Raw genomic sequence first — 20,609 nt, forward strand, 5'->3', positions numbered from 1 at the left:
GGTTCTCATCTGCAACAACTCCTTCTACTAGCTAGCACCATTAGAGAGCCCTTTGGGTTGAGTAATTTAGTACATAAGTATTATTATTACTACAGCACTCTTGTTTCAGACTTCCCATCTATCTGACGGTAAGCTCCAATGGTCAATCCACATTTGGAAAGCATTAAAGAGCTGATTGAACTATGAGTTATAGAATATCCCTCTTTCACCTCCATTATTTCAATGAACTGATAGAAAAAAAATGAAGGCAATCAAAATAGAGCAGAGGGTTGCATTTTGTATTCTTCTGCATTTCAACTTAATGTAAGAAAATACAACTTGTTATTATACATGTGTGCATGTGCGTGCTCAACTGAATGATTCCTATGTCTTGGGTTCAGATCAAAAATAGTGATGTTGTGTATTCAGAACTCTGAAGAGGAAGATGACTTCTTCAAATACATCTGTGTTTATAGATGCAATATTGAGTCAGAAAGGGTTATTCTGCAGCTCACATCATGTTCCAACAACCAGCCAGACCGCAAAGTGAGTCACCACGCCATCAGGCACTTCCTCAGAGTTCCTCCACTCAGTTATCTCCGGGCAACAAGGGGCTCTGAGCAGCACGTAATTAAAGCCAGAGTAGCTGAAGAGGGAGAGAAGGCTGATCATTAAGGTGTCAAGAAAGAGTCAGGTGGGAATGATGATAGATTGAAAACATGCATTTAGCCTTACTCTCTCCCCAAACCCCATGAAAATGACAGTAAAAGGATTTTATTACAGGCATAAACCCACAAGGACAAAGAAAATATGAAAAGAAACAAAAGCAATAAAATTTTGGAAGCTGGAAAGCAGATGGGCAAGTGGTAACTGACTCAACAAACCTGAAAATATGAATCCTAAGGCAGCAGTGGGAAAGACAAGAAGCAACTAGATTTACATAATCCCCCAAATGGCTCAGGAATTGGCAGGACCAGGTATTTCTGGAAGAAAAAGTTGATATTGGGGCTAAAAGCAAGAAGATTAACTGAGAGTCTCCTTAAAAGATTGTCAGATCCCCAAAAAAAAAAAAAAGATTGTCAGATCCCCAGATACACTTCCTATGCAGCAGGATAACTGTATATTCTAAATTTCATTATCTTCTCAATTCCTCATCCCTCCCTTTGGCATGTGGTTTTGTAGGTCCTAGAAACAAAAACTACATCTCTGCCTCACTAATGTTGTGTTTGGCCAACACAACAAGTTCTGAGTCTAGGCCTTAAAAGTCATTGTGTGCTTCCACTTGTCCCTGTTATAGCTCTGCCCATGGGCAGACTCTGCCCCCAGGAACTGCTGGTCCAAGAAGAATGAAAGACATACACAACAGACCTGCACTAAGCCCACAGCCAAGTCCAGCTGACCTGCAGTCACATGAGCTAAAAGTGCTTGTTGCTCTGATATGCCATCGATATTTTGTGGTTATTTGTTGCACAGCATAGTTGACTGAGATGCAGTAGATCCAGACAAGTGGAATGCTGCCTTCACAAAACTAAAGTATGTGGTATTTGGCTTTGGAACAGGTCACAGGTGGTATATACATAAATAAATATATTTTTATATGGCAATATATATTTTTGAAAGGCTAAAAAATGAAGGAAAATACTATAAAAGACGAAAAAAATGGTGTCCCATATTTTGTAATGCAAAACATTTTGTATAATTGTAACCTATGGTAACTTGGAAGACAGAAAATCTACCTAAAGAACTCAGAGCTTTGAGGAAGGAGGTTTCCAGGTAGAATAATGACAAAGAGGACTAGAGCATCTTTAGCAACCTTAGGCCAAAGTGCATAAGGAGTGGGTACAGATGCAAGGATTTAGAAGGGAGACTGTGCTCCATGGATGAATGGCAGGTGGAACCCTAGAGGTCCAGCTCTGGGATGGACCCAGAGTGCAAGACTGAGTGCAAACCTCAAACTCCTACCTCTCTCCGCTGGGGCTTTGATGGTGTTTCCCAGCTTGATTTGGAAGCATCTATGTTTGAAAAGACTCCTGTGCCTGCCACTGGGCATGACTGGAGGGTATTAGATCTGGGGACCCCTAAAGCACATTATTCATATCATAGTTTTACATTTCTCCTGGTGCCTGGTACTCAGCAAAAGTTGCCTAACAAATAAATAAATGATCTTAAGTCACTTAACCCCCCTGACTTCAATTCTCTTGGTCTGTTCCAATGTCAGTTTTCCACGATGGATATTTGTCCTAATTCTCAAGCTATCGCGAGGACTGGGAACTTCCGGGATCTGTTTGTTCAGCTTTAGACTGTCCCTCAGGCACCTGCCATAGGAACCAAGACATCCACCTCCTCCATGCCAAATCCCTGCTTCTCCCAAAGTCAAGGCACCACAGCCACGCTTGACTAAACAAGAGAGAAGAGAAAGAAATTTAGTTTATGTATTGTTTAAAGACCATAGTTCTATTTCAGCTACCAAGGATTTTCTTTTTCTTTCTTTCTTTCTTTCTTTCTTTCTTTCTTTCTTTCTTTCTTTCTTTCTTTCTTTCTTTTCTTTCTTCCTTCCTTCCTTCCTTCCTTCCTTCCTTCCTTCCTTCCTTCTTTCTTTCTTTCTTTCTTTCTTTCTTTCTTTCTTTCTTTCTTTCTTTCTTTCTCTTTTCTTTTTTTTGGATCATTACACCAAAAAAGAGCAAGTTCTTCAGAGGGCAGCATTAGATCCAAGTGCTTCTTAGCATCCCCAGAAGATTGTGGGCAGGAGACAAATAGGAAATGGCTGCTGTGTGGATCCAGGAGCAAAGCCCAGACAGCTGTCCCTCATGGTCCTCCAGCCCCAGGCGCTGTGGGCACTAGCTGTTGTCCATGAAAGCTACACCAGACTCCAGGTCTGTAAAAGGAAACTACTAAAAAAGCTCACATCTTCACGTGCTCATCTCTTCTGCATCATATGCTCATCACACTAGACCAGCGGAAAATCGACCGGGCTTACAAACTGCTTCTCTTTTCCCAGCTCTGGTGTCTCTTTCTGATTCCAGCATCTCTCTTTCTCTGTGGCCTCAGTCTGCTTGGTGGGCAGAACCGCACTTCACGTTACCTGCTGGTTTCCTGGGCTGCAGGCACAGGGCAGAGCCACGCAGGCAATGCCAATCAGACACACTTCAGTCTCATTCCAAGAGAACCTGTCCCAGTGTTGACCCCCTGCACCCACCTGCCCCGCCCATCTCCAGTCATAGCTGCAGAGCACACTTGTTGCCAGCAGGCTCGCAAGGGGGACCCTTCATCAGCTCCAAAGCACAGAGAGGCTGAAGGCATAGCTTAACACCTAACATACCTGCCGGGGAGAGGCAAAAGGAACATGGGGAACAGGCAGAGGCATTTGACATGCTTGTTGTGATGATGAGAGATAAGTAAATGTGGATGGCCCTGAGAGGTTTCCTCGGGCTGCTTTTTTTCCAGGGTGCTAGGAGAGCCAAGAGATCTCCACCTTGTCAAAATGAGAGAACATATCTCCATGTGGACTTGCTACCTGACCTGCCAGCTGAGCACACACGTCTGACAGAACTGGCTGTCGGGAGGTAATAGCAATCCTCTTCTCTCTAGGAATCACACCTTCTCTTTCTCAAGTTCCCTTCTGTCTTCCTTCTCTCCTTCATCCCCACAGGTTTTTGAGGCATTGGGTGGCTGCACATCCCGGGTCTCTCTAGTGGGCCTGGATTTCTTTCAGGAGTCCCTCTGTAGCTGGCCCAGGATACAGATTCCTTGCTTAAGTGGAGGGGAGCTGTCAGGACGATCATGCATTTGCATTTGGAAGAATGACAGCATCTCTTTCAAACTGAAGTATATATGGGGCGGTAGTTGTCACCCACTTAATCTGTCACTAGAAGAAGAACAGCCACTACTGATGGTGATAAGGTCCTCAAACTGGGAGTATCTGACTGCTGGCTCTTTTCCTAACTTAAAGAACATCATAGGAAGCATGAGGTTGCCACAGCCCCATTGAAGTTTTCATCACATAAATTAAGGGGCAGCTGATGGCTATCAGGACCTCGCCTTAATTCAACCATGCTTCATTCAGTATCTGTCTTGTCTGCAATCTGGAGAGACACTATAAGCAAACATCTGCTTTGCACTAAATAATTTGTAGAACAAAGATGTCAGAGAAGTATCACTTGCCATTCTCAAGAACCAAGGAAATCTTGCTATTTTGAAATGAAGGATCAGAAACCTCAGGAGGTCCTGCAATAAAAACCACTCACATGGAGGACAGGGCTTGGTCTAGAGTCTTGCTCATGAAAGTCACTCAATAAATGCTTGCTGTTTCTGATGAGCTAGAAGGAGATGACCTCAGGTTGTTTATAAAATGACTATGTGAATTTCAGAGGACACAGCCATCTTTGCCTTATAGCACTGCAACTGGCTTGCCTTCTGCTTGGATGTAGAGGGTCTTGGAATAATCATACCTGGAGATTTGTTAAATCTCATGCCATTTGTTAAATGTTCCTCTTGTATCTGCCCTTCTGGTCAAACATCTTCAATGGCTCTCCACTGCCACTGTATTTAAACCCTGGCTACCCAGGGCATAGTCTGACTCTTCTGGCCCTTGGCTGCCTATCTCCTCCTACTCTCTGCTTCTCCCTCATGTTCAGAGTCACATTAACAGCAGGTTAGCCAGATGTCCAGCCCCTAAAGGGTACATAATGAAAGGTCTCACTCTAAACAAATGCAAGTGATTTCATTTTTGGAATAAAGTTGTAGACATTCAACAAAATAGGATTCAGGAGAGGCTGGGAGTCTACTAGTTGGAGTGAAAGACTGACGGAGGCCCAGGGAAGGCAGTCTAAGAAAGAATGGGCAGGCCAAATGTGGGAAAGGGGGAAAAAAGGGAGAGGTAACCCAGCAACTGCACGGTAGAGAAGCAAGTCGAGAACAGCTTGATCCTTTCAAAGGAAATGACTCAGACTTTTTCTCCTTCTGCTTTTTGAAAGGATAGGTAAGAATGATAATCTGATAATGGTGTCATAGATAATACGGTAAGCAGTGCTGTATGTGGCTTACCTATATAAGCTTGTTTAGTTCACACAAGCCTACGAGGAAGATAATGCTGTTATCTGCATTTTGCTGATGAAGAAACTGAGTACAAAGTGGTTGAGTGGCTTGTCCAATGTCAAACAGCTAGTAAGTGATGGAGCCAGGTCCAGCTCTAGACTCCAACCTGCCTTTCCATCCACTCTATGTTGCTCACACATTGCTACAGATTATAAAGGTGGAATTTTGTTTTGGAGAAGACCAGAGAAGGGGGAAAAAGATCAGTTGACATATAGATTAAAACATAAAGAAGGAATAAAGAGTTATTAATAGGAAACTGATTTATGGCTTCCCTCACTAAATATGTATGGAAAAAATATCCACATAACATTTTTAAGAGGACATAAAATATGAGCCTGCCCAGAGTAGCCACACATTTTGAGGTGCTACTGATTGTGCCTCCAACCCTCACTCCTTAGAAGCACACACACTGATCCTTCCCGCCCAGGCCTTCCCATCCTCCCCCTCACCCTGCCCTCTCCTGTCCCCTCTCCATTTTCTGCCTGTCAAAACCTTCTGGTCATCCCAGCTCATTCAGATGCCACCCTCTCTGGGCACCTCAGCATGCCACTATTTCCACCAGGCCTCATTTTATAGGTATTAATAGACTCACTTTTTTTTTAACAATGCTTTTTTTGAACACTCCTGCAGTGTAATAAAGAATTTGGCCTTTGTCCCTGGTTCCTAAAAGGGACCCTCTCAACCCTTGGAATCTTCCAAGTAATAGGAAATGTCCTAGTTGCTCTTGGTGGTTCCTGGTAGCTAATGGTAGACCCCAAGATAGTTTCAGGATGGAAGATGGCTATGTTGGAAAAACCAAACGTGTTGGTAGAGACCAACCTCTGGTTTCCCTGTCCTCAGACTCAACTCCCCAAGTGATAGAAGCCTGACCTCCAGGAAAGGGAAGGAGGTTGGACATAGGGTTCAATCACATGGCCAATAATTTCATCAATCATGCCTAAGTATTGGAACTCCAATAAAAACTTGGGACACCAAAGCTCAGTTAAGTTTCCTGGTTGGTAATATACATAAGTGTGCCAGGAGGGTGATGCATTCTGAGGACAAGGAAACCTTGTTTGGGAACCACCCAGGACCACTCTATGCATTCCTTCATTTGACAGTCCTCATTTGTATCTTTTATAATAAAACTCTAATCATAAGTATAGCACTTTCCCCAGTCCTACATCATTCTAGCAAATTACTGAAACTGGAGAAGTAGGGGAAACCCCAAATTTGTAGCCAGCTGATCAAATGTGCAAGTGGCCTGGAGCTTGTGCCTAGTGTCTGAAGTGAGGGCAGTCTTATGGAGGCCTGAGCCCTTACCCTGTGAGATCTAACCTAACTCCAAGTATTAATTAGTGTAACAGTTGCACTGCAACTCCCAATAGACTGTGCAGACACATGGTGAGAAAGAGACACAGACCTTGGCCCCCTTCACAGGGCTAAGCCTAGTCAGGATGGCAGATGCTGACTAGGCATCAGGAGCGTGAGGAAGCTTTGTTTGTTTGAAGTGCATTATAGGGCATGATGGGGCCTACAGCAGAAGGAGCCCCAGCACCTTAGGACACCAGGACCAGAACTATCTCTTACTCATCCATATTTACAACAATTAGGATGATGACTTGGACATCCCAAGTGCTCAGTAAATTATGCCTAATTAAAATCATGGAATACAACAGCACTTTGTTCAGATCAGAACATTTTCCACCTTGGAAATTCCTATGAGAGTGATCCCATCTCACCTGGCCGGGTAGATTATGCCACATGGAAACCAGAGATATGCCCAGTCCTAAGGGCCTTCTCATTTCCTCTGACCTCTCCTGATTTGCCTGACCTCTGTTTTTATTTCCCTATTCAACTCACCCTTCTCATGTCCCCCCTTACCTTCCTTCTCTCTCTCATCCTCACTTGGGAAGGAATAATCATCACCCTCCTTCAATCAAAGGGATGGCTCAGCTGTTCTGCAATAACAATCAATAGTGATTTGGATGTGAGAGGAAAAGAGAGGACAAGAAGAAAGGAGAGAATTGAGGTTAGAATTCTCCCCCCACCCACAGTGCTCCAGGAAGGCCCTACAAAGCGATCCAGTTAACACTGGAAATGAAAGCTGCTTGCCACTCCCAGCAGCATAAATAAATAAATAAACTGATACACTCAAACTCATGCTTACAGAGAACAAAGAAATGAGAATCGTCATCGTCATCATCAATCTAAATACTCCCTGTGTGCTAGGCATGGTTCTAGAATAATAATTAATGTTTCCATAAATGGTTCTTCCAGAAAGATTAAGCCTTGCTTTAGTAAGTGGCAGAGCAAGGACAAGGAGTCGTATCTCTGTAAAGGCCTACCTATGACTTTACCAAGTGTTGATTCTGAGCCTCGGTTCTTTATCTGCACAGTGGAGCTTAGACCCACGCCCAAGGTCATGCAAACAGCAAGTAAAGGAGACAGAGCTTGCTTACTTGGGTGACCATCAAGAAATAATATGGACAATTAGTTAAACTCAAGTCTCATACATAACCTCACTGACCTGAGCAAGGAAAATGATTGAACATGCTTGAAAAGGCTGAATATCCTTTTACCTGACCCACAACCTCATGCCCAACTAGAAGGGTATAATCATGTCACAATTACATTTTGCTTTCATTCTTAAAATACATTTTACCCAAAGTTCATTGTGCAGGTTAATAAAATATAGAAATACCAACTAGGTAAAAGTTAAATTCTGAACAAGTCATATTTAAATAAAAATGTAATGCTTCCCTCTACCCAAAGAAATAAATGAAAACAGGAAAGCTTTCTTCCTTAATGGATCTCAGAGATAAACACAGATATTGTCATTAACCCACTGGGATTTATGAAAGTAATTTTGATTCTTGCATTATTGAAAAGGATCTAGTTCTGGCATATTCTAAATCCTAATTAAACAAACAAGGAAAAAAGTTCCAAAAGGAACAATACAATCAAATATAGCCATTCTATTTAGACACAGTAATGTTAGCATAACAAGTGAGTTAAAAAAAGAAAAGGGAAAATAATTATTAAACAGATGGGTGGTGAAAAGAAAAGTTTTTCTTTTTTTAATGCACAAAGCCTTAATCTGAAGCCAAGCAGAGATGAAGATAAATAAGAAGTTGCCCTCCACAGCCAAAGAGCATAATACCCAGGAAGTCAAATGAAACCAGTCTAAAGTACTGCCTGCAGTTAATATGAACTTACCATCCTGATGCCAAATGAAATATTAAAGCAAGTTCCCTATTTTTAGGGCTTTGTATTTTGGTGGTTGTATAATGAATCAGGATGTGTCTTGGCAAACTTGCTGGTAGCCTGGAGGATATTTGTTTTCTGACCAAAAATAGTTGGGAGTCTCCTAAACTATGGAATGGACATAAAGTGATCAGGTCACTTGAATCTGACTTAACCATTAAATCAGAAAGATGAGTCAGGAGTTCAAGACTATAGGCCTGATACCTTGCCTGGCTATACAAGAACCTGCTGGAACATGATGACGGCAATAAAAAGTTAGGCAGCACTTTGTCTATGGTGTGTGAGACACATTTTATACAGTTCTCTTGAGAAAAACTGGGAGTTTTTCAGAGCTGAGAGTTTTACCAGGCTTTGGAATGGAAGCCCCGGGCTGGAAGGTAGCAGGGCACCCCCACAGCAAAGTCCCCACTTGGAATCTGGTCAATCCCTCCACTATCACCTGAACGATGTGCATTTTGCCACTAGAAACACCTTTTTCCTCCTGTCACTGGACCTCAGCATTGCCCATTACTCAGCATTACTTTACCTCTTGTCAGGATGTCTCTGAATTCCAGTGCTATGATCCTACCTGGAGCATCTTTTACCTCTCTATACCTCAGTCCCCTCACCCATAAAAAGGGAGGGTTGAGTCTGTTAAATTCTGAAGTCCTTTCCAGTTCTAAAAACGAAATCATAATGAGCAATCTAGATTCAAAACAGACCAAAATTACCTTTTGGTCTTCCATAATCTTGGCCGTGGGTGCTAGCAATCAACATGTTTTCATCTGGACAAATCTCACAATTATGTTTACTCACCCAAAGATGGACCAACATCTTAGGAAGACCTCCCCAACAGCTCTTAGGAAGTCTGTAACTCTGTCACCATAATCTCATGTTTGTGGGAATTTACTTTTAGAGCATAATCGGTCATACAACTGGAGCTTAGTTACATCACCACTGAACATAAGGAGCGGTCCAGTACAAAGAGTCCTTCTTAGAGCTCATTCAAGAGGGTTATGATGTTAAAGGACTGGGGATAAGTTACATAAATGTTTTATCAGTGTAAGGAATAATGAGAATAAGAGCTAATATTTGTTGACTGTTCACCATATGTAAGGACCTGTCAGGGTCTTTGCATGACTATTTTACCAAAATCTCCTCTCAAACCTATAAAATGGATTATTATACCCCATGTGCTCAAATAGATGAGAGAAATGGGCACTAAGAGGACCAACAACTCACCCAAAGACACTCAGGACTAGAATTGAACCCAGACAATCTGGTTTCAGAACTAGCATGTTTCAAACAAAGTTTCATTTTAAATACAGTGGTACAGTATACAAGGGACACTAGTCCCTTTATCTTCTAGTCTGCTTTTATTTAATTAAAAAAACTTTTTATTTGGAAACAATGCCAAACACGTAGAAAAGCTGAAAAAAAAAATAGTACATTTGAACTATTTGGGAGTAAGTTGTTAGAATTTTGCCTCCTCAGCTCCATGAATGCTTTAGTGTATTTATGCTGTGACCAAAACACACTGATCAAAACCTGGAGATTAACATTAAAGCATTGCTGTCATCTCATCCTCAAATGCCACCCAGGTTCACCCACTTGCCTCAATAATGTTTTTTCTAGCAAAAGGATCCAGTTCAAAAATCACATATTATAACTAATTGTATTGCTATTACTCTCCTTCAATCTGCAACAGCTTCTGGATCACTCCTTGACTTTCATGACCTTGGCATTTTTGAAGATTACAGGATAGTTGTTTTAAAGAATGGCCCCCAATTTGAGGTTTTCTGATGTAGCCTCATGATTAAATTTGAGTTTTGATCTTTGGCAGGAATATCACAGAAATGATGCTGTATTCTTCTCATTGCACTTACCAGGTGGCACGTAATTTTGACATAACCCATTACTGATGATGTTCACTGGAGAAATCTAGCAGACCCATCAATGTAAACTACTAGTTTTTTCTTTGTAATTTATACATTTTTCATGAAAAGATACTTTGAGACTGTAAATACCCCATTCCTCAATAAACTTTCAAGTTATATATGTATGTATGTGTGTATGTATGTATGTATATATCTATATTAATATGGACTCATAGACTCCTAACTCTGGGAAACAAACTAGAGGTGGTGGAAGGGGAGGTGGGCGGGGGGTGGGGGTGACTGGGTGACGGGCACTGAGGGGAGCACTTGATGGGATGAGCACGGGGTGTTATTCTATATGTTGGCAAATTGAACACCAATAAAAAATAAATTTATAAAAAAAATATGGACTCATAGATTCTTGTTTTATTCATTTGGTTTTAATCTGCACATTTTTTCTGCTCAAAGTACTCCAGTGACTAGGAAATCCTTCAAGCCATCTTCTGTGTTCTTTTGACATATTCTATTATTCTTCAAATACCTTCTTATTTTTTGGCAAAATATAATGAATGTTCCAGGCTCATCTTGTACTTTCCCTGCCATAGCTCTGGAATCAGCCAATTCTCCAAAGAGTCCTGGTTTCTTTTAGTGGAAAATTTTATATAGAAACCAATATGTGGGCACTGGGTTTGCTCATATCTATTGCTCCCTGTTGCCATTGCCTTCCCTGCCACTAGTGTAAACATCCTTTTCACCCGTCTCCAGCTTCAATATGCCCTAACTACGCAGACAGCCTTATCATCCAACTTAGGCTCCAACATCCTGCCTGAGCCGCTTTCAGCATCTTCCTCTAATCCCATGATGTCCACCCCCCATGCACACTAAATAAATACATATCTTGCTCATCCCTCATGAATGAGTTTTGGACTGGATTGTTCAAGAAAAACAGAGGAAGAGGAAGGACTTAGCCTGCCTTTAGATCATCTTGTTTGCTAACTCATTTACAAGTTTCACAAGGAAGGGACACTAAAAAATTTCCATATTATTGATTTCCACTTTCTATATCTTTCCACTGAGATGCACCAGTGTCCACCATACCATTCTGCTGCATTAGCCTGGTCAGTATCCAAAAGGTAATGGCAACCCCAGACGAACAAAACTCATTGAAGTAACAGCTAGAAGACTTTTAAACATCAGAATCTATCTAAGGAAAACAAAAGTTCCTTCACTTCCTGTAAGTGCCGAATGCAGTAAAGCACACTACCCTTGATTCATTTTTCTGGGGGTGGGAGATGGGAGAATTGGTTCAACCACTTAAAAAAAAAAAAGAAAAAGAAAAAAGAAAATTCACTTAATGTACTAGTATAACTGTTTTTACATGTAGGAATAGTGTGAGTATTGGGGAGAAAATGGAAAACAGCATAGCATGGGATCTGCAGGTGTTCAATGCAGAGCTTGTGCCACTTAATAGCTGAATGATCTTTGGCAAGTCACAGAACCTCTGTATACGTTGGCTTCTCATTTGTAAAATGAGAAAGTGATAGAAAAAGGACCAATAATAATCATAAATTGGATCGTTTCACTTCTCTGCTTTTTAATCACTGCCCTCTCCAAGGTTTCTGACTTTTCCAAATTCTTTACCTTGGCCTTGAGGATCCTTTATGACTCCTATCATATTTCAGTTTTACTGTCACCATATAATCTGATTACTCTGATGTGATTCCTATTCTTTGAATATATCAAGCTTCTTGCCTCCTCAGGGCTTTGCACTTACTGTTTCCTCTGCCTGAAATAGTCACTCAGTGACACTCAGATGTCAGCCCAAATGTCACCTCGCAATTTAAAGTTGTCTCTTTCTATCTCAGACACTCTCTATTATATAGCCTGTTTTATTTTCACCACAGTTCTCATCACCATCTTAAATGATCATATTTGTTGTTTTACCTAATTATTGTCTAGTGCTCCCACTAGGATGTAGGAATATGAGTGCAGTAACTTTAATCGTATCCCCAGCTCCTACGACAGTGGCTGGTACATAGGAGGTATGTAAATAAGTTTGAATGACATGAATGACTGAATGGTAGTTGTTTCATATAATTTCATAAGTATTAAATGAGATAATAAAAGTAAAATATTTGGCATAGAAGCTGATACATAGTAAATCAACAATCTGTGGTATAATAAAAAAAGATCTGGATACCAAATTCCAGTCTTGGCTCTTTCTCCAGCTAGCAGGGTAACTTTGGGTGAGCTATAAATTCCTCAAGCCTTAGTTTATCATCTATAAGTGCTGCAGGGTGGGTGAGAGCATCTCTAAAGTCTCTTCCAGGATTAAAATTTAATAGTATCTCATGGTCAAAGTTTCCAGCCTTGCCCAATGATAAGTTGATTCTTTGCTGGTAAAAATGAACTACTGTTGCCTTAGCAGCATCTCAAAAAGGCTCATTTTAGTACTGCCGGGGTATTCCAATTTCCATTTGCTAACTATACTTTTAGCTCAAGTTTACAAGGGGTTTCCAGGCAACTTTGCAGAGTTCTTGTATTTTCCACTGCACCTCCACTCTTTTCCCTTCCCTAATTTCCAGACATAAAACAGAGGCTGGTTTTAGCTTAATAGTCATTTGGCCTGGGCCATAGGGAAGATTTACCAGAGCAGAACCCCGGAAAACTTCAAAAAAGATCAATAAAGATTGGCATTTCACCCAGATATTCTTCATGGAATTTCTAGATGCTGGATAGAAATCTGTAATCCTTTGGAGTTTATCTCCAAAGAGAGAGTTTCTAGAAACACTCTTAAAGCAGAGAACCAAATTGTGGATCATGTATTTTCATATTTCCAGGAAAACTGCAGAAGCCTATACTGCTCACACAAAAGCTCATGTGAGTCTCCTCCATGACCCTGAACTCACTGGCTTAGCAATCATCCACTCTTGAAAACAATTCCTGGGCAACGAGGTTAAAAACAAAGCAATGTGTCTCATAGACAAAGCTGTGTTGTGGCAGAGTCTGCCAAACTCAAGTTGGGAGCCTGCATTCATCTTTCAACCTTGATAGTCCAACAGAACATATGATCTACCTACAACATAAAATAAACACAAAAGAAAAAGGATAAGCATCTCTTTCCATTCAGCTTGCTCTCGTTCCTTGATTTGTTTGCACCAATTGAGCCAATTTGGCTGCTGCTCTGTTTGGTAACTAGCTTCAATCAAATCATTTTCAGTGCTTCCAAAAGTCTGCTTCCCTGATTTGTACCTGGAAAATCTCCTTCCATTTAATCAATTTAACCAAAGTCAGTTTCCCTAGCAGAGCCAGACATGAAAAGAATAGTTCTCTGTCCTTATTGTAAAATGTCACCTGGAAAAAGGACTCCTCTGATCTAACACTTCTGTTATATAATAATAGTCTTACCCTCATCCTTTTCTCCTGGAACACAACTTAAAAATTAAGAATTGAAGCCTTGCTACTCAAAGTTCCCAGATCCGCAGCAGTGGCATTACCTTCAAGCTTGCTAGAAATGTGGAATCTCAGGCACTTCTCCAGATCTGCTGAATTAGAATTATCTTTCTAATAATTTCCTGGTAATTGACATGCACACTAAAGTCTGAGAAGGAATAAGTTAGAATAATGCTTTTGAGTTATTTATTTCAAATGAAATAAACTTATTCCCAACAAATCCCTATTCCTTTGGGAAGAAGGAGAAGAGATTATTAAGCTTGTCTATCATAGAACAATAACTAACTGTTAACCTCATAAGGTCTTTTTGTGATATTATTTTGGTCTTCAAATTTATTTTTCCTTTTTATTTAGTAGGATTTCTCATAATCCTGGAGCAGATTAAAAAACCAGATGTATTAAGCAATACCAATGGTGTGCTAGTAAAAATTGGTTCTCTGGAGGGGAAATTTCCCGATTTTTACTGCTTGCCAATTTTCAAGGTGTAAATACCCCATAATCAATTTCAAGCTACCAATGATTTAACAACTGTTATGCCAAACTCCAGAAACTTTAATAATCAGCTTTTACAAGCTGTTGTAAACTACAATGAACTACTCCAACACATCATTGCAAGACCCTCAAAAAGGAAACTTATTTTCAAGTCATGGCCACTCCTGACTCACACCTATTCAAATAACATCAGGCTAGACCTCTTAAACATAAACTTTTCATTATGCCATGCCTCTGCTCCAGAACCTAAGAAGCTTCCCTATTAATTATTCAGCACATATATGTAATCGTATTTTCCTGTTTTTCAAAACTACCTCTCATCCCTCATACTGCATTTATTCCACTTCATTTTCTTGATCTCCTTAATATGGACCATATTCCCCACATCTGTTTCCTGCAACCCACCAATCCTTGAGGCCATGATTTAGGATGTCACTTCAGTTGTTACCATCTAACTTCCAACAATAAAGGGCAAAAACTGCCATAGGATAGAACTAGAAATGCAAATGGCAGACAAATGGACTGAAGCTGGGTGTTGATAACATCTTCGAGTTTCTGAATCAAACTTTGCTGAACTTGCCCATCTTATGGACTTTCCATTATATAAACAAATACATATCCAGGCTTTATACCTACAACTGAAAGCAAACCTAATGGTGGACCTAGAAGAAAGTTCCTCGATAGAACAACAAGCCACATCACTGTGAAATAAAATAAGGCCATCATAAACACAACATGTAATGGTTTCTACCAGCCTTATAATCCTAGGAAGAGAGAAACTATTTGGAAATATATTTAGATCAACTAAGAGGTTGATTATGATAACAATATGTTATAGTAATTCATAGTCTCATTGAAAGATATGGAAAGGATCTGAATGATCTTATAATTTTACTTCCCACCAAAGGCATCCATGACAGGTAATTATAATTATCAGACTCTTAAAGTGAATAGGAATTCACATCCTTCCAAGGCAGTAATTTGATTATTTAAAATTCTTTACTATGAACTAAATATGTATCTTTGTAATTCTAGTCACTAGCCATAATTCTCCTGTCTCAAATCACAGGTTGAGATATATGAAAATTTTGATAATGGCTCTTTTCTAAGTACCTTACTTTCCAGTTTCCAGACATCTCCCATTCTTATCTATAGAAAGGACAGAGACCAGTGGCATACCTTTAGACATATACCTACACATTGGTATCAGTTTGCATGAATCTATATTTTTTGCACACAATGTTTCCATTTATTACAAATCTAAATTTTCTCTAACTTGACCACCAAGAATATAATATAATATTAGTTAAGGTGACAGCAGCTGATGCAACCAAATTTCAGTGGCTTAATCTAATAGTTTATTTCTCCCTCACAAAGATTCAAAAGCAGGATTCTGATTGGTTATGATTCATGGTCTCAGGATCTTTCCATCTTGTAGCTCCACTAACTTCAACACCTGCTTTTCAAAGCTACCACAAAAACAGAAAGGACATGGAGGATCTAGTAGAAGGTGTGGTTATGGGCCAAAGTCTGAAAGTCTACATCACTCCAGCTACCATTCCAATGACCATAACTTGGTGATATACCATACCTGACTAAAAACACATGCCTGAGAAACATAGTTGACTATGTAATCAGGAGAAAGAGGATACATGTTTGGCAAACGGCCAATATCTGTCACAAGTACCATATGAAAACATCGAAACATTTGTCTAAATATTTAAACAATTATAGAAATCCAAATTATTCACAAGGACAGTCAAGGACTTGACTAACTGAAAGGAATGGGAAAGTCCCACAGGATGGGAGCATATTTTTTATATTTCATAAAAATAAAAAATATTTTGGCATGGAATAGGAAACACCTGAACAAGAATGCTTCCAAATGTTTCCTAGAGTATATTAGTAAAATTCATTTCCTCTTTAGCATAATAAAAGAGCAACAGTAGGTCAAAAGTAAAAACATTTATTTTTAGAAAAGATTTTCTGTTGCCTGATTTGTAAAGAACAGTAATACTGTGCTATTATTCTTACATCACTATTAATATTTATTATTTAATAAAATGAAATACATCATAAAGGATAGATTTGACTGTGAAAATTAAAGCTTCTATATGTCAATAAACAGTGTAAAATTGGGAAGATATTTGAAATGATTGGGATAAGGAGCTAATATCGCTGAAATATAAAGAACTCTTGCAAGTAATGAAATAATGAAGAATAAATTCTCTGATGGAAGAAACAAAGAACATGATTAGACAATTCACAAAATATAAATTATCAGTATAATAAAATAGTTTGGCTCAATAGCAATCAAAACACAAAGGAGGGAATGTTACTCATATTTTACCAATCAACTTGGTAAACCATTTTTAAAGGTTAGTAACCATGTTGGCAAGAATATGCTAAACCAGGGTGCCTGGGTAGCTCAGTCTGTTTGTTAAGCACCTGCCTTTGGCTGCCATGATTTCGGGGCCTTGGGATGGAGCCCTATGGTGGGCTCCCTGCTGAGCCCAGTGCTTCTCCCTCTCTGCTGCCCCCCCCCCCCATTCAGGCTCTCTCTCTTTCTCAAAAAAATTAATAAAATTTAGTGCTAAGCCTACCATTCTTATCTAGAACTGTTTGACATAGGTATAAAGAGACTTAAAATTGTTTTCTGATCCAAAAATTTCATATTTGGGAGTCTACCTTAAAGAATTATCAGAGAAGGTTACAGAAATTCCCATGTAAGGATTTTCATTATAGCATTATTTTTAATGGTAAAATGAAAATATCCATTTTTCTAAAAGTTGGTTAAGTAAAATATGGCACATTTATGCAAGAGAATGCAACACACTCAGTAAAAGTCACACTTTTGAAAAATATTTAATAATCCAAAATGCTGTCATGTGGGAAAACAAGTTAGGAAACAAAATAATATATACTGTATAATCCTAATTTTATAGAATATATGTATTCAGGAGCATACGATAACATATCTATGATAACAAGTAGTTGGAATACTTGATAAAGAGAGAGAACCAGAGCTTTCTAAACAGCTGCTGAAAATTTCTGGAACAAACTATAAATTCTAATTCTTTCTACTTCTAACTTACCTGTTGGTGATCACATAGTGCTTACTTATGATATAAACTTAAAATGTTTAAACTTTGCAATTGATTCACGAACAGTGTTACAACCCACAACAGAGGCTACTAAGGCAGTGTGCTGAATTCCTATTTCTCCAAGAGGAGGGAGAACAAACAGGATTAAGGAATTCAAAGACACCTAAGTTCTTCTTCAGTCCCTTTTGATGTGAAAACAATATGCCTCCAGGACTGCTTCCTCTTTCAGTGAAGTCTCCTTGAGAAATGCCTGTTTGGATGGGACAAGAATCTTAGGGACTCCTACTCAACCCAAGCAGTCAGATGTGATTATTATCCCTTCACCAAGGAGGAGGCCAAAATTTGGATCAGCTGGTTGAAGTGCCCCATTTATCACCATTGGCGACAACCCACAGTGATACCGCTAAGACTAGCTTGTCAGCACCAGAGCCTACCGACTAGTGGATGGCGCAGAACCAGGTTTATCAATGCTAACAAGAGTATGGAAATTGAGGCCTACTCTATGGCCACTCCTACAATGGAGGGTGAGGATTCTCTCCCAGCCTCACTCTCTTGGACACTCCACTCCAAACAGGCTTGGGGTCCCAGCATTAGAGCAGCTTGTTGGTACAGCATTTACAATTTACACACACACACACACACACACACACACACACACACACACAGAGCTATGCCAAGGCAGGTTATTCAGAGGAGTTCTAAAATCAGAACCTCCCCTCTAACATCTCCAACTTAGTATGGAATCCACATTGTGAGCCAAGAGAAAGGGTTAGAGCCTCAAAGGGAAAAAGAATATGGAAGGTTGCCCCTTAAGAGGCCTTATGCAAATCAGTCCAGCACTCTGCCCAGGAAACTTTCTGTTCTGCATAATAATGAGTTTTAGAGAACTTAGGACCACATCTATCCATCTATAGAGCTCCAAGCCAGTTTTCTCCAAGTCTCAAACTCTCTTGTTATAGTCAATGAGTAGTGAGAGGCATATTTGTTTTATATCTATATAACTAAAGGGGGCTCTGCAAAGTGGGTTTTCTCAGAATAAAGTTTTACTCCCAGATAAGGAAATCACAAAAGCTGGAAATAGAAATAACCAATAACCTTAATGGGCAGTTTGTCTTGCTTAGAAGAAAAAAAATAGATTTAAGTTCCACTTCACCAGCCCTTTATATCTCAGAGCAACCTTTCTGGATCCAACAAGGAGATCAATACACAATTTTTGTGACTAATAGATTTTTCTGTGCTGCAGTTTTAAACCATCTAGGACTAAAGTCATGGTAAACAAAAGTCATCTCTTTGAAGTCACTGGTTGAGACCAATGAACTGCCTAGAGTGTTTTGCTATGCGAACTCAGTCTTTTTATCTGTAAGATGAGTCACAATGCCACCTGCCTCTTAGGATGCTATGAAGAATGCATGATGTAATAGATGTATGTGTGTTGGACACATGATACAACGCATGTGCAATACTCTGGCATAAAGAAAGTGCTCAGAATTTCCTTCCCTCCTCCCCACATATACTCCAACCCTTCCACTCTCTTCTCATATACAACAAAGAAAAAACAAAAATAAAAACCAAAAAAACAAAATGTTAATCCAAATGGCATACATGTGCTCTCTACACTGTGCTGTTCAAACACAGAAAAGTGATTTTCTACCTCCAAATAAAATCTCAGCAAAACCCCAAGATGTAAACAGAACTGATGAGCCCTTTTTGAAGCAGCTTGCTTAAGGTTCCATTGCCTCGTGAAAAACACCTGTCAGCAAAATGCACTGTAAGCATCTCTGCAGACCCCAGGTTGCTTTGGAATACAGTGCAGAGTGCACTGTGAAGATTCTCCACGTTCACAGGAGGAAAAAAGCAGGTTGGAGCTTCCATTGGCTCAGTCATTTAAACCACCTTGGAATCTGGCAACACAGGCGCTCTCACATGTAAGGAAAGTACCCAGGGCAAGGCTGAACACACCACCTGTCTCCATTGGATCTGGTGACATGCAGAACCATTTGTTCCTTGCTGTTCTCAGCACAAAGCTAAAGATATTTTTAATTAAAAAAATAATATGGTGCCATCCAAATGATGTCTTCATCTTTATCTAAATCAAGCTGTGCAGGCCTATTCTCACATGAAGGGAAGAAAACCCCCACCCGCATTAGCTTGTGAATACACTGCTCAGAATGGATGTAGTAGTCTGGGTGGTTTCTCCTATTGAAGATTACACATCTTCTGGTCTCTGAACAGCCTCAGTCAAATTCCCCCACACTTAGCAATAATGATGACATTATGTTACCCACCATAAACTTTAATTTTTCAAAGCTCTTCAATACATTTCATTTGATGGAAAGCCACAGGTTGGGAGAACGTATTAATTACATTAATTATCAACTCTTTTAATAAAGTCATAAGTGAACCTAGGTATCCTGACTCCTAGGTGGGCCCACTGCCAACGAGAGCCGAGGATTGCTTCCGCCTGGCAAAAAAACAAAAACAAAAACAAATACAAAAACAAAAAACAAAACCAAAAAAAAAAAAAAAAAAACCCCACAAAACCCTTACTGTTTTAAGATGAATCAAAGGACTTTTTAATTTCTTCCAATATGAAGCTTCATCTGTGGTAACTACCACCAACTAATGGATGCATTTCATTACATTTTGTGACACATCTAGAATTTACCAAGCCCTGTCAAATATTAGATTAAATCATATGAAATACTGCTATTTTGGCTTATTTTGACTTACAAAAACAATTTCATATGATTCAGTATAATACTTTATAACTTTCAATCTTCTGTAGAATAAATAAGCTTAAGCTCTCAGTTTTATTTCAGGTCTGGGAAATGCACAAAGCAGAAATAAATCTAATTACATGTGTGTGATTATAGATAATAAAGCATAAATCATTTGGCTTAGCCACTGAGATACAACTCCTGACATGCTATCAGAATAATAGCTGCATGTAAATAACAAGTAAATAAATACAACTATAAACATTAAGTACCTTGCCTCTAACTTGATTCTTATTAGCTTTATTTTTCCAATTAGTGCTTGATTTCTGTAGGTAATTAAGCTAATACCAAGAGTTTCCAAGCTGGAGTCTCTACGTATTTCAGCCTATACTCTCTAGATACTGAGAATGCAGGTAATAACAGCCTTCTGTATGCCTTTTATTTCTTATTCTTAACAAGAAAATTATGGAGTTTTGTTCATTTATTTAAACTGCTTCTGGTGACTGCTACTTTCCCTTCCAATCTTTTTTTAGTCACATGGATATTTTCACTGCATTATTATATTGCATTGTAATAGTGTTGTAATAACAAATTTTTTTTCCATGCAAATTTCCAATCACTGCTACTGCCTGCCCCATCCTGGAGGAGAGATTTCCACCATTCAAACA

The 20,609-nt window shown here is 39.5% G+C and overlaps 1 protein-coding gene across 4 annotated transcripts in view; it reads right to left on the minus strand.

The window, feature by feature from the left end:
• Positions 1–20,609, minus strand: part of NCALD (neurocalcin delta) — a 369,475-nt gene that overhangs the window by 190,402 nt on the left and 158,464 nt on the right. The gene's annotated exons all lie outside the window — the stretch shown is intronic.

The sequence above is a fragment of the Canis aureus genome, chromosome 14, assembly GCF_053574225.1.
Source record: "Canis aureus isolate CA01 chromosome 14, VMU_Caureus_v.1.0, whole genome shotgun sequence".
NCBI classification, from domain to species: domain Eukaryota; kingdom Metazoa; phylum Chordata; class Mammalia; order Carnivora; family Canidae; genus Canis; species Canis aureus.